General features: G+C 51.7%; 1 long non-coding RNA gene across 1 annotated transcript; it reads left to right on the forward strand.

Annotated features, from left to right (window-relative positions):
• Positions 1–1,107: 1,107 nt before the first annotated feature.
• Positions 1,108–5,013, forward strand: LOC115277037. Its single transcript, XR_003902183.1, has 3 exons — positions 1,108–1,314; positions 2,569–2,797; positions 4,606–5,013. It is a non-coding gene; the product is annotated as an uncharacterized LOC115277037 (long non-coding RNA).
• Positions 5,014–11,128: the final 6,115 nt, after the last annotated feature.

Consider the following 11,128-nt stretch of genomic DNA (forward strand, 5'->3'; position numbering starts at 1 on the left):
GTGGGTTCGAGCCCCCCGTTGGGCTCTGTGCTGACACCTCAGAGCCTGGAGCTGCTTCAGATTCTGTGTCTCCCTCTCTCTGTCCCTCCCCTACTCATGCTCTGTCTCTCTCAGTCTCTCAAAAAAAAAAAAAAAATTAAAGGGGCTACACTTAGTTACATGAAAAGGAAAATATGGTATTTTTTCTGAATTGTTTTCCCCCAAACCTTTAAGTGTTATGGCATGTTCTAGCCCTAGAGGTTCTGGAGAAGAGATCTGAAAATTTTCCATCTGAACCTTTTAGTTTGGGAGTAATTACGGCTCTGTGGTGGTGGTGGAAATGTTCACCTCCACAGCAGTCTCTCTCTGCAATTTCTGTTTTCCTACGCACTCTCAGAGCATTATCCCCCCACAAAGACGCAGGCCTATTATCTTCACAGATGCTTCCAATAAATAACCAATCAACATGGTAAATGTTGTCAAAAGTTTGGAAATAACAGAAGTAAAATCAGTGAATCAGTAGCATTTATCGTGCACCCACTGAAAAGGCAGTGTGCAAGGTGGGAGCCCTCAGACGGAAGGTGGAAAGAGGCTGGGGGGCGGGGAGGGGCGGAGATTGTTACAAAGCAGCTCATGCGGTGAGAAGGCAGTGGCTGTGTGTCCCCCCAGGGACTGGTCCTAGTGTTAGAATGTTCTGAAATAATACGGGATCAGTCACTGGTTACCTTGGGAAGCAGTTCCAATGTTGCGTGTGACTTCCGGAGGCGCAAGCAGAGGGATGGCCCAGGTCACGTTAGCCTTGCCAAATAAGCTAAGCTAGGCTTTATATGCATGACCAGATTAGTTTTGTCCCCTCGGGGAATTTTCAAAGCTGGTCTCCATTTCTCTCTTATTTTAACAACATGAAGATAAATTATTAGTGACTGAAGCCAGCCTAAGTGTGGAGAGATGCAGAATTTTATGGTAGAATCCTAGTACATCTTTGCTTTGTTTATGGTCAAACATGGCAAACATGTCATAATACATGAAAAGGGCCAGCAGGGGGAGCTGTAGAGGGCGGGAGGGAACAGTAGCCTGGCGCCCCCACCCTGGGCGGCTGCCAGCTTCCCACTCTGCTCCTGTTTGTAGGCAATCCTGGGTGCTGACTGATGGATCATGGGCTAGATTGGGGCACTTAGCTCCCACCGAAGCCAGTTTCACATGTCACGTTGTGGAGCCGTGTGAGAATCGCAACAGGGTTGGTTGACCTCAGATTTGCAGAGAAAATAGTTTTGAAAGGCCTTTGCGGGCTCTCTGAGAAATTGATTTCGAAGAAGATTGTCATCATTCGCCTCGGTAAGTGCTGGTTGGAGGTTGTCATTTGGCGTATAGAAGGGTATTGTTTGCTTAGATTGCTTTCCAACCCAAGCCCAGATCGGTTCCAGGGCGATCAGTCCAATGAAAGAGTGATTGCAAACAAAAGGTCTTTATATCAAACCCTTCTGAACACTGAGAGCCCCAGATTGGGCCTGGGGGCCATGCAGGGAGTGTAGGCAGCCCCTGGCAGGGGGAAGTGGGAGTGGGTGGATAGAAACGCTGATTTTACTGCAAATGGCAGCAAAATGATGGCTCTGGGGTCTTCCCTGGTCACTGGCGGGTAACAACAGGACTCTAAGAGCCCCCAGGAACTGCCCTTGGGACTTTCAGGGCGATCCAAGGGACAGTAACGTTCCTTCAAAGGTGCTGGGAGCAGAGCCAGAGTTATTTCTACGCTCCATCTACAGTGAATGGTTTCAACACACCGAACTGCTGCGTCACACAAACTGTTGGCATATTTTTGAAAAAATTAGGTTTCTACTTTGCATTAAACACAAAACATCTTCTGCAGGAAATAAGAGTTATTTCTGAAATATTTACCAGGGGTCTTCTATGTGGATCCTGTATGTGGATCTTTAAAGATTACTGTGTAATAACTTACCTGATTTTTATTCAGTTCTATCATAGAATTCTTTAACTTTTTAAAAATACTTATTTGTTTTTGAGACAGAGAAAGACAGAACGTGAGCAGGGGAGGGACAGAGAAAGGAGACACAGGATCCAAAGCAGGCTCCAGACTCTGAGCTGTCAGCACAGAGCCTGACGTGGGGCTCGAAATCACAAACTGTGAGATTATGACTTGAGCCCAAGTTGGACCCTTAACCGACTGAGCCCCCCAGGTGTCTCATCTTAGAATTCTTTTACAATTACTGCCTACAACATCCTACATTTGCAAAACATACATTTTTTCTTTACAAGGCAATAGCAAAATCTTTTTTAAAAATGTAAAACAAGGCAAAACAAAATTACATCTTCTAGTAGCAGTGGATAAAGCATACATTTCTGAGACTCGAGGACTATTTACTAACGCTCGTCACCTCCTTGGCCCCAACACACACGCATGCACACTTCAGCTCACTCTCTGCTGCGGACTGTGTCTCCCCACCCCGATGTGATGCTATGAGGTGGGGGGGGCAGCGGGGTGTGTGGAGGTCAGGATGCAGGAGCCCTCAGCGACGGAGTTAGTGCCTGTCTGACGGAGACCCCAGAGAGGTCTGACCCCCCCCGACCCAGAACACAGGGAGAAGACGGCCTTCTCTACACCAGGGGCTCTCAGCAAACACCAGCTCTGCCAACCCTGACCCTGAACTTCGCAGCTTCCAGAACCGTGGGAAGTCAACTCCTGCTGTTGGTGAGGTGCCTCGTCCACGGAGTTCTGTCGCAGCAGCCCCGACAGAGGGGCCTGGGAGGCAGGGCTCTCTTCCACCCCGCGTCTCTGGCTCCGCCTCTCCTGTGTCCTTGGGTGAGTCTCTCCCTCTGGTTCTGTAGGAGGGGAACCAGTGCTCTAAGACCCAGGACTGGCTCTGCCTCTGATCTCCCAAAACAACCTCATTTATTCCCACGGCCAGAAGTGTCTTCCCCGTGCTGATGACTTGTCAATTCATGCGAGTTAGCCATGATGATATGAGTCCATTTAACAATTTAAAAAATGATGTTTTAAGTACTCTTTCAGGGGAGCTGCTCATATAAACGTAGATAGACAGACGGTAATCAAATAAAGCTAAATCAGATCGAGCATTGCCAGAGTGAGAAGTGCCGTACAGCGGCCATGATCCCCCGAAAAAAATGTAGTTGGGGCATTTGATTCTGAAAGCAGGGCAGGGAGGGCGGCCCTGAGGTTCGGGCTCCAATCCAGAGTCTGGAGGATGAAACAGAATGAGCAGGAGGACTGGGGAGCAGCGGTCCCCCCCAGCTGTGGGAGGTCATGGGGGCAGGCTCAGTGATGGGACCGCTGGGGAAGGCCCCGGGTGGGGAGGTTTGTGCTGTCACGTCTGGCTGGAGAGGAACTCGAGGGCTGGCCCTGCACCGTCTGGCTGCCGGTTCCTAAGTCGTGTCTCCCTAAGAGCAATAGGGAGCCATGGGTGTTTGGATGGGAATGGCAGGAGGGCAGACAAGCTGATGGGGTAGAGTTTGCATTTCAAGAAGGTCGGAGTGAAGGACGGACTTTGAGCAGCAGCTCCTCTCGTGGACCGGTTGGTTGGGCCGGGGGAGAAGTGATGTTCCAGAGAATCCCAAGCAGGCTCCGGCCCAAGCAGGCTCCGGGCTGTCTGCCCAGAGCCTGATGCCGGGCTCGAACTCACGAACCGTGAGATCATGCCCTGAGCCGATATCAGGAGTCCGGTGCTTAACCAGCTGAGCCACCCAGTCACCCCTTTGGGTTTGAGTTTTTGCTCAGAACACTCACGACGATCTGAAGTTCCAGCGTGTTTATGTTTCTCTTGGTTCCTCCTTTCCCCTCCTCCCTGGGAAATCCTCACTGCGGGGCAAGAGGCCTATTCTTTTTCAGGCACCGCAGTATCGCTGCGCCCGAGTGACATCTGGGACAGGTGGACGCCCGGCGGTGTCTCGGTCGCGAACATGCAGAACAGACATTCTGGGGACGAGAGGAGGTTGGGCCTGCAGGAGTCGGTCTTGGATTGGCCGCCGAGGTGGTGGAGGAGGGCGTCTGGGGTCACCTCTAGGCTTCTGGTCTCCATCTCGACGGAAAGGGTGAAAAGATCAGTTTGGGACGAAAAGGCAGTAAGTGTCCAGAACGAATAAATGAACAGACGCCTGAATCAGTGAACCGGTATTTGTTCCTCCGGCAGAAGAAGGACTGATTGGCGGGCGCGAGCCCCGCTCGGCGGCGGGCTTGCAAAGCCGCAGCCACCGCGTGCCAGATCCCGCCGGCCTGCTGAGCTGGGGAGGTGCACGGCTGCCGGCTCACGGCGGTGTCTGCGTCCCGTCCCGCCCTCGGCCCACTGGAAGGGACCTGCGCTAAGTCCTCTCTGTTATCCCGCGACAAGACCTCAGAAGCCCCGAGTTCTGGAACATCTCCTTCTTGCTGATTCCATTTTGCAGCCTGCAGAGAGGCCTCCAGCCTCTGGCAAAAGCTTCCTGGGAAACAGAGCCGAGGAGAAGAGCGCTCTGCCGTCCTGGCCCCGAGGGAAAGGAAAGGAGGCGGAGTCACCATGAATGAAAAGAGGAGAGAGTTGTTTGGGTTTTCCCTCAGGGAGTAGTCAACAGATGCCTCTGCCTATTTTATTTTATTTTTCTTTCCTAAACCCGCAGGCTACCTGGAGGAAAGTGAGAAACCCTGATCCCTTTGGCCAAGGTCTGCCTCCCATCAGAAGCCACACTGTCCTTGGCCACATCAAGATTTGGCAGGGACGTTTGTCTGGAGACACTTGCTTTGCTGTCATTAGAAAATGGGCAGAAATATGAGACAATAAACGAGCATCCAGTGGAATACAGGAGGTTTGCTGGTCTAAAAGCAAGGTCTTTAAAATAGGGTTCGTTCAATTGCATGAGAAAGAGGAAAATGGACCCATCAAAACATGGTGAAAATGAGAAGTTTGGTGGAAGTCACTGGAAGGAGCAAGACGGAACTTTCTGGGGGGATGTAGAGTTCTGCCTGTGGTTGGGGGTTTGGGTTACATACGTGTATGTGTTTGTCGCAACATTGAAGGGTCCTCTTAAGATTTGTGCTTTTTATTCTATGTAACCTTTACCGCAAATTACCTGGAACAGAAGACAAATAGTGAACTCAATGATAGAGACTGGAGAGGAGTGAGCTCTGCACCTTGTTTGGAAATAAATGCATCCAAAACGGCAGGGTACTGGGGCGCCTGGGTGGTTCTGTCAGTTAGGCTTCCGACTTTGGCTCAGGTCATGATCTCATGGTTCATGGGTTCGAGCCCCACGTCGGGCTCTGTGCTGTCCGCTTGGAGCCTGGAGCCCGTTTTGATTCGGTGTCTCCCTCTCTCTCTGCCCCTCCCTCACTTGCAGTCTGTCTCTCTCACACAAGTAAATAAACATCAAAATTTTGCTTTAAATTAAAAAACAAACATTTTGAAGCGTGGATGAGCAGGTACTCCCAAAAAGCCAGCGTGGCAAATGCCGATGGTGGAGGCGGGGCGGAGGTTACACAGTGTTCACCCTGCAACTCTTTCCACTTCTCAGTGTTTGTCTGTTTTCACACTAAGGTGATGGGAAAATGCACAGTTTAAGATTGTGTCAAATGGCCATTTTCTGTTCATGCTAAACTTCTCTTTTCTTCTCAGAAATGTAGAATTATGATCACAAGTAGTCTTCCTCTCGGGGGGCTGCCTAGCTAATGTGCATGCTCCGCAAACCCAGCGGCACACTGCCAAGGGCAGGGCAAGACCTTATCTCGATGGGACATTGTCCTCCTCCGCTCGTCTCCAGCAGCGCCCGGTGCCCATCTCAGTCCCGTCTGGTCCCAACTCTGTGGTCACCTCACTAAATGCAAGGTGTTCCAGCCCCGGTGTCCGCGACCTGGCTGACCCACGGCTTTGTGTTGGTGACGGTGCGTTCCCAAGGGCCGTGCTCCTAGCTGGTAGCTCCAGGACGCTTTTTTGAATGTCTCCAATTTTCTAGACTCGTTTACATAATCCACTTAATCTCATTTCCCAGCTAAGCGTAATGATACTTTCAGCAACAGAGCATGCGTTACAAAGATGCAGCCATACAATTACCCTGGAGACTTTCACACGGGTCAATATAACTCATGCTTATAATGTTATGTCTGCAGCCCTGAGGGGCCCGGAGTCACCCTAAAACACCAACCTCTTCGCACCCTCCTTTCTACTGGGGCTATTCTCTGGGTTAAAGCTTCTCACCGTCAGAAATGCAGTGGCGCTGGGGACGCAGGTCCAGTTTGAGCCCTTTCCCGGCAAGGAAGGAGGCATACAGGCACCCACACGGCACCCCAGAGGGATGTTCAAACATCCCAGTGCCCAGCTGGCACCCTCCGAATACAACCGGTGGAGGTGGGAGCCAGCTGGCCGGGCTTGCACGAAGCAGGGCCGCTCCGCCCAGGATAGCCCCTCGGCCTTTGGGTTAATGTGCCCTGCCGTAGCTTCACGGGATTCATAATTTTCCTCTGCACTTGTGGTTTTATTTTTAAAAAATTTTTTAAAAATATTTACTTATATTTGAGAGAGAGACAGAGCACAAGCAGGGGAGGGGAAGAGAGAGAGAGAGGGAGACACAGAATCGGAAGCAGGCTGCAGGCTCCGAGCTGGCAGCACAGAGCCTGACACGGGGCTTGAACTCATGAACCACGAGATCATGAGCTGAGCTGAAGTCAGACTCTTCACCAGCTGAGCCCCCCAGGCGCCCCGGCCCTTGTGTTTTTTAGGTGAAGCATGGAGGCGAGGTGTGTGAACAGGGGCGGCATGTCTGCGAGCCCGGGCGGGGGGGTCCTGGCTCGCTTTGGTGGCGGTGACTGAGCCAGTGGCAGAGACCCTGGGAGAGAGGGGGGCTCCTCCTGGGGCGGCCCGTGGACCCGGAACAGGCACTGCCCGGCTCAGGCTTGGACTTTGTGGGGAAATCACTGCAGGTCAGAAGTACACTCGTGGGCCTCTCGGTAAAGCTTTCTGGGGAGGTCTGGGGTCTCTCCTAAGAGGGTGGAATTCGTAGTCTGGAGAGGTGCTGTGACAGTGCCCAGCAGGGACCCAGTCTTAGCCAGGAGGTCAAGTGGAAAGACCATCGCATTGAATGGAGATCTCTTTGCACCAGAAGCTTCCGACGGACCACTTATGCTCAAGGACTGCAATTACGGAACTAAGTTGTCCTTACAACTGAACACGCAGTGACAGAAGGCACAAATGGCCACTTGAATTATAACAAATCATGAAGCCAGACCTCCACCTGCCCGCAGGCGGTCTGAGAGCACAGAAAAAGGCCTCACACCAGGGGCGCGGAGGGCCTCAGCCCTTCGGAAGTATGTTCTGCAGCAGTCGTTTGGTCTGGATGTAAATAAACTTATCTTTTGAAATCCATTATCAGAAACGTATCCTGCGTTGCTTCAGCCCCTCAAGCATGCTTCACAACTCCAGCCCGTTTCTGTGACTAGGATCCTTCTCAAACTCAAACAACGATCGAAAATCAGTTCGCTTAAAAAAAAAAAGAAAAAGGAAAAGAAAATCAGTTCGCTTTTGCCAGTAGTGACTGATCTTACCGTCAATTCTATCAATTGTCCGTAAGCTGCTAGCAGGGTGCATTTTGATGAAATTAGTAAACGGATTTCAGGAAAAAAAAAAGCCAGAAAAATCTTCTGATAAATCAACACCCATTGACAAAATACAATGTATTGTGTCATATTAAATTACACCATTTTGTCTATTCCTACACTCATCTATTTACCCTTACATGTATATATATATAAAAGCACATGGATCTTTAGGGGGTAAAGTAGTCGATCTACCCATCGCCTGCATTTCTTGGTCTCAAGTTTGAAGACAACGTGCCCGTGAAGGTTATTTCTAAGGATTTCCTGGCCTGAATCATCTTGACATAGTTGGTTTTTGTAGGCGAAAACCCCTGCCACACACGGCAGGTGCAGGGCTCAAATGTGTTTTCTTCCCTAAATGTCTTCTATCGCTTTGGACCCAAAAACTATACCCTTGTTATCTTTCTAATCATTCCCTCTGTTTTTCAGTTTTGCCAGCACAATGGGGTGGCATCTCTCAGGCAGCACCCACTGTCCCAGAGCTACGTTGGGGTGCTGTGGTGCTCCCCAGAGCGCTCCGTTATTACCAGGGCTCCCCTGGGCAGGGCCTTAGCAACGCCCCTCCGTCTTCAAGGCTTGTCTCTCTCCATCCTGTGCCTGGACCGTGACAGCAGGATTGGACCAGGGTGATGGCATCCAAGGCGACCATCGGCGCAGCTGCTGGGGAAGGTGCTGGCTCTGGACCTTTTTGTTAGCAGAGGAACCACCTCTCACGGCCCAGCCACGTCCACATGAGGACCAGTGACGGGGCCTGTGTGGCACTTGGCTCTTCTCTGCCGGCCGGCAGCTTATTTATGAGAGAGCTCCCAGGCCTCTGTCTCAGGCGGTCCCCAGATGGCCGTGAGCTTTCATTCTTGCACATCTTCATCATACACCCCTACACCGCAGCGGTTCTCAAAGTGGGGCCCCGAGGCCAGCAGCAGAGACTTCACCTGGAACTCGTTAGAAAGGCGGATCCCTGAGCTCCAGCCCAGACCTGTGGGCCAGACGCCCTGGGGGTGCTGGGGGCCTGGCAAGAGCACTCTGGCTCTAACACACCCGGTGAAGCCCGAGCGCCTGGTCCACTGGCGGTTTCAGTGAGTAAATATCAGTGAGTAGTCACCCAAAGCCTGTCTTTTTCATTAAGAAATTCAGCTTGAGAGGCGCCTGGGTGGCTCAGTTGATTAAGTGTCCGGCTTCGGCTCAGGTCATGATCTCACAGTTCGTGGGTTCAAGCCCCGCATCAGGCTCTGTGCTGACAGCTCAGAGCCTGGAGCCTGCTTCGGATTCTGTGTCTCCCTCTCTCTCTGCCCCTTCCCTGCTCGAGCTGTCTCTCTCTGTCTCTCAAAAATAAATTAGAAAAAACACTAAAAAAAAAATTCGGCTTGAAACAATGTACAGAATTGTCTGATGTGCCATAGGACACACTCCTACATTTTGTGATTTTTATCTTTTATGGCAAACTTGCCCTACAGTCAATCAGTTATGTGGCAAAAATGGTTTTGGCAAAAATGCTTGTGGCCACTGTGCGCACAGCGAAACTGCCCAGAACCATTGCCATTAGGTGTGCTGGTGATGGTCCTTCTGATGGCCACACAGACTGTCGCAATTTGACTGTGTGCTTTCAGCTTCTCCGGGAGCAGCCCGCAAGGGCAGACACCCTGGCTTTTCTGGAGACACGGCGACTTTTCACTGCCATGAACCCAAGAGGCCCTGCTTTCCTTCAGGGGAGCAGGCGGTTGGAGAGGCAAGCCTGGACCCGCATAGGGGAGGGTCAGGGCAGGACATCTGGCGGCTGCAGCCGTTCTGTTTGGGCTCCTGTTCTGTCATTGAGGTGGACACATTTTAGTGCACATTGATTTTCTAACTTCACATGATACAGTCAATTTGTCCAAACATAAATGTTTTCATTTATGACTAAGACTCTCTTCTACTGGGTGCCCGGGCGGCTCAGTCCGTTGATTCTTGATTTCAGCTCAGGTCATGATCCCAGGATCGTGGGACTGAGCCCCACTTCTGGCTCCACGCTGAGCATGGAGCCTGCCTGGGATCCTCTCTCTATTTCTCTCTGCCTCTCCCCCACTCTCCTCCTCTCTCTAAAACAAAACAAAACAAAAAACATTTCAATAAAACAAATTTTTAAAGTTTAAAAAGAGAGTCTCCTCTACTGGTCCCTGGGGCGGCATCCCTCCCGTTCCTCTCTGCTGAAGGGGAGCGGGAAGGAGAGCGGCCCCCCACACTCACGCCCTGCCTCAGCCCGGACCTTGGCACCCAGGGGAGGCAGCTCAGTGGGGCGTGCCCCCCAAGCAGGCACCGGTGAGCTTTCAGAGGGCTGCTCCGGACCTTGTTTTGCCTTTCCTCCTCTCCCAAAGGAGAGAGCACTTATTACATTGGAAGGTAAGCAAGCAGACACTTTGGGGAGGGAGATGGCAGGGGGAAGGCAGGGGGTGGGGAGGGTGAGGGGAGGGGGAGGCTTCACTCTGTCTGGAGGGATACACTGTGTTTAGGGTCAAAAGCCGTTTGCTCTTTAAACCTGTCCCAGATGCCTAAACGTGGCAGAAGCACCGGAACCCCCAGGAGAGCAGTTTCCAGCAGTGACGAGACGTGACTTGTGTTTCTGCCTTCTGACCGTTTGGGCTTCGTCTACGGTTTTACTGAGCTCTGACTGACATCAAACTGGCACGCCGTTCGGGACGGCAGCGTGATGTTCAGCCATATGTGTACCTGGTGAAATGACTTCTGCGCTCAAGCTGATGGACACATCTGCACCTCAAATAGTTGCCTTTGTTTATTTATCTGTTTTAGTGGTGAGAACGCTGGAGATTCGCTCTATTAGCAGATTCCTTACACAATTTTATCAGCAGAGATCACCACGCTGTACATCGGATCCTCCGAACTTACTCACCGGACGACTGCCGTCTGCGTCCTCTGACTCACACCCGTCCTCCTCCGCCCCCACGATTATTCTCTCTTCTGTGAGTTTGACTTTTCTCGACTCCACCTGTTAGTGTGATCCCTGCCGTATCTGTCGTTCTGTGCCTGGCTAGTTCCTCTCAAAATAATGCCGTCGAGGTTCTCCCGCGTTGCCACATGGCAGGCCTGCCTCCTTTCTAAGGCTGACCAGTATTCCACTGTCTGCCTCTGTCACACATCCTCCATCCATCCATCCATCCGTCATTGGCGGACACTTGAGTTACTTCCGTGTCTTGGTTACTGGGACTAACACTAATGAACATGGGGGTGCAGACATCTTTTTAAGATACTGTTTTGGAGCGCTTGGGTGGCTCAGGTGGTTAAGCCTCCTAGTTTGGCTCTAGTCATGATCTCATGGCTCATGGGTTCGAGCCCGGCTTCGGGCCCTGTGCTGACAGCAGAGGCTTCCAGTTTCCCCACACCCTCTCCAGCCAGCACGTGCGACCTTGACTTTCTGATACCAGCGTTCTACCAGGTGTGAGGTGACACCTGACTGCTGCTGTCATCTGTGACCACAGCAACCTTGCTGGTAGATGGAGAAGAGCCCAGTGGGGCGTGGGGACGCTGGTGGGGAGGCCACCCCAACGTCCCGGAGCAGAGTGACGG

The sequence above is a fragment of the Suricata suricatta genome, chromosome 13 (genome assembly GCF_006229205.1).
Source record: "Suricata suricatta isolate VVHF042 chromosome 13, meerkat_22Aug2017_6uvM2_HiC, whole genome shotgun sequence".
NCBI lineage: Eukaryota > Metazoa > Chordata > Mammalia > Carnivora > Herpestidae > Suricata > Suricata suricatta.